Source organism: Lytechinus pictus, chromosome 3 (genome assembly GCF_037042905.1).
Source record: "Lytechinus pictus isolate F3 Inbred chromosome 3, Lp3.0, whole genome shotgun sequence".
NCBI lineage: Eukaryota > Metazoa > Echinodermata > Echinoidea > Temnopleuroida > Toxopneustidae > Lytechinus > Lytechinus pictus.
The window spans coordinates 63875175-63879233 of NC_087247.1; the positions used below are offsets into that span (position 1 = coordinate 63875175).

The 4059-nt window shown below is 34.7% G+C and overlaps 1 long non-coding RNA gene across 1 annotated transcript; it reads left to right on the forward strand.

The window, feature by feature from the left end:
• The first annotated feature begins 480 nt into the window (after positions 1 to 480).
• LOC129256159 (uncharacterized) lies at positions 481 to 3196 on the forward strand. The gene is made up of 3 exons (XR_010293144.1): positions 481 to 684; positions 1762 to 1843; positions 3036 to 3196. It is a non-coding gene; the product is annotated as an uncharacterized LOC129256159 (long non-coding RNA).
• Positions 3197 to 4059: the final 863 nt, after the last annotated feature.

Consider the following 4059-nt stretch of genomic DNA (forward strand, 5'->3'; position numbering starts at 1 on the left):
CAGTCTAATGTATTGTTGTACTTTCCAACCCCCCCCCCTAAACGAGTTTTCCTCTGTGTGCAAAATAACCCCCTAAACAAGTGTTTTCGCGGGTTTCATAGACACATTTTGGTCCCTAAACAAGTTGTCGCCAGAATATGACCCCTGAACAAGCTTGGGGAAAAAAACATACCCTAAACACGTTTGGCTAGTCTAAAAAAAAGCTTTGGAAAAAACATACCCTCAATACGTTTGACCCCTCGATTGACCGTTGACCAGTCTTTCAAAACCACCCCCTTTCTTGACTAACTCGGTGTTATTAATTCCCTAAATGAAACGCTCAACGAGTGCCCGCGTCCAAAATTGAAAAAAAAACACGCGTTTTTTGGTCACGCATGTGTACAGCAATATATTTGACTGCCCCCCCCCCCCCCGGGAACCACCCATTATTTTGCTATACTTTTAATACGAGTAACGTCCATATAATTTCTTCGAATTTAGATCAATATGAAAGACCGTTTTATGAGACCAAGCATCACTCTTGATAAGAAGAAGTCGTCATCGAAACCTTGGATGAATTTGAAAAGGTCGTCAAAATGTTAGAATCACGGTTATGTTTCAGCAGCAATACTTTGTCATGTCGTTGTTCGTCACCACCGCCGTCCCTACCACAGAAACCAGAGTGGGCGTGTCTTATAAACGAAGGTAAGTATCGAATCTACTGGCGTGTAGATGGGGAGGGTGCTTTGGGACCCCGGACCTCCCACATTTTCACGACCAAGAAAAAGAGGAGGTAAAGTAAGACAAGGGAAGCAAAAGGTGGTGAAATAGGATGTCATTTTCTAAAAATCATGTCAAGATCTATCACAAAATTAGTTTTTCTGTAAAAAAAAGAGGCTGGTTGCTCCTACCCCCATTTATCCCCCTATTATTGTACTTTCTACCCGTTATTGTACTTTCGAGATCGCCATTATGATATTAATTTTAATTAGGGGAAAGTAATACTTGGGGACTATTTCGTAAAAGTTTTCAGCACTGACAAGTTGTCATCATCTGACAGTAGTAACAGTCGGACACTACCTTGTGATTCTCGTCCAATGACAACCAAGAAATGTCAGACCTATTTAAGACGACATGATGAGTTCTCCCCGGAAGATATCCATCTTTGATGATAGTATTCTATTTCACATTAAAGTAAAATTTTGTGTAAAAGATTTGATATTAAATGGTGGTATTGATAATACATTTCTGTAGAAAATGTAAACAATTTCTTGATATTAGGCACCTTAGAAAAACCCAATGGGCATTCGAATGTAGATAAACTTCAATCTTCATTATTTAAATTATTGCAAAAACATTTGTAAAGATTATCATAGTCATCGTAAAATGGAATATTTGAATGAATTGTGGATCTTTTTTTATTGAAGTGTCATTATCAGTGTTATTCCTTTTTTTTCTCGTAGTGTTCAATAATTCGAATGATATTTTTTATGCAGATAAACTATTTTTTCTGGTTATGTGGCTCGATGTTTTTTTTTTATAGGATCAGGAAAGCGTTTCATCAATATTTTGTGTGTGACAAGTTGTCAGATCTGAAACTTTCCTTCATTCTGATTGGCTAAAAAGATCAGTTTCTATGGTATCTATCGGATGAAACAGGCTTTGTATGATAAAATATCCGACAAGACTGAAGTCGGATGAATGATATCAGATGGTTTTTTTTTCATGAGAAGCGTGGTCGTGTCCTATATGTCTCTAATAGATCTTGTACTTTTCTTTCAGACGCAAAATTTCCTCCCTGGATGTGGGGAATAATCTGTGTGGTAATAGTCGGTGTCATTCTACTTATCATCATTGTATACAAGTAAGTTAACACTTTTAGAAAAAAAAATGATCATAATAATACCATGAGATTACCATAATACCATTAATTACTCTCTATCATTTTCATCTCAAACCATAATGTATATTTGAACTTAGTGAAACTGAGATTAAGCCTAGATGATTTTTTAAATTTGAGTCTCCCCAATCTGTATGATGTACCGTAATTACATATTTTCACTGGGTTTTTTTAATTTAAATAATGATTATTGCGCTAAACCACTATCTACCTTCCTCCCGCCTCCCAAGCGCAGTTCAACATGTTTTTTTTTTATTATTATTTGTTTTGGTTTTAATAGGGGATCATCCAAATTTGTTCAAGCTCAATCCCTCCTCAAAATGACGATTACATGAAATTAGTTTAAAACAGTGTTAAGAATAAAAATGTTTCAAATCAATTAATGAAAAGAATTTATGCAAAAAGAGAGTGCTATTTTATTGCTGGCTGTGCATGCACTCTCTCGTATACTACACTGAAACAATTTGATTTATATATATATATATATATATATATATATATATATATATATATATATATATATATATATATAAATGTATATATATAATATATATATACATTTATATATATATATATATATATATATATATATATTATATATATATATATATAGTAAATAGTGGTAGTAAAATACGAGCTGTGATTGGGGCTAAATTGGCCCGGTACCACATGACCTCCCTTCAAAAAGTTATATTATACATAATTATGTACTATATAACTTTAGATTTTTGGAGGGTAAAACCACCCGTGTTAAATGAATAATGGCAATGCACATTTTAGCCAGTAAGCCCTGCGCGTACAGCATTTACTAAACGCGTACAATGCGTTAAATCTTAATTTTTATAGTGACGTCACTTTTTCCTGACTCGCTCACAAGAATGTTGTACAGTTTGGTATAATAAACAGTGAACGTTCTATCATACAATATTACTGGACAATATGAACTCCAAATATAAAATTATCCCTCGGTTAAATAAATCTGCACTCGGGATAATGTTATATTTGTCGTACATAATAATCCATTATATTGTACAATAATTTGTACATGAGGGGAGGTTGTAGAAACATGGCTACCTTTTATCCTAAATATGAATTGAAGGAAGATTCATTTATAATCAGTATTGTTCCGTGTATTTTCTTTTCTTTCGAAAAACAGACAAGTGAGAAAGAAAAAATTGCAACCGATCAGCGACCAAGAAAGTGAGATGCAACCGAAATGTGAGAATACAGAATCTACTCGTAACCTTGTTAACGGGAATTTGTCAACTGGACATGCAAATTGAGGAGCAGAACAGATAGACTGAGGGAGAGAGATGGAAAAAAGGGAGAAAGAAAGAGAACGAGAGAGGGGGGTCAGAGAATTTTGGCGGTCAAAAGACAATATAGCAGACTATATCGCCGAAAGGAGATTGATTTGAGAAGCAATCGGAAGAGAAGTCATGTCAGAGAATAAAGAACCGATTTAGCAATCATGGCAATGACGTTGGCAACTCATGAATCTCAGCGAATGGATTTGTTTTTCATCAAGAACACATCTGTGTACACAGGGTGATACTCAGCCTTTTATCCCATTTTATATTTGTTGCTCATCTCATGTGTTTAAAGTATCTATATTATCAAAGCGTATATATAAAGAGACAGGGGCTTCGATCCATTTTTCAGATTGGGGGGGGGGGGCAAAATCATTAACGTTCCAAAGGCACTCGATCGTACAAAACACCCACACACACACACACACACACACACACACATATATACATATATATATATATATATATATATATATATATATATATATTATATACACACACACACACACACACGTTTTTTATAAAGAACAAGCTATATATCCAAGAAAAGATGATTGCAAATTGAAGCAGTTCTTTTGAGGCTTAGAACTGAAAACGGGACATTTACATTCACCAATTTAATCATGAAAAGTATGGGTTTTTGCTACAGAAATGATGCGAGCGCGAAGCGCGAGCTGAAAATTTTTATATTCCAATCTGAAAAGCAATCATGAAAAGTATGGGTTTTTGCTACAGAAATGATGCGAGCGCGAAGCGCGAGCTGAAAATTTTTATATTCCAATCTGAAAAGCGGACATTTTGAGCACGATTTTAAATAAAGAACGAGTTGTGTATCTCAATCTCGCTTGCTGAACATTACAATCTTGTTTT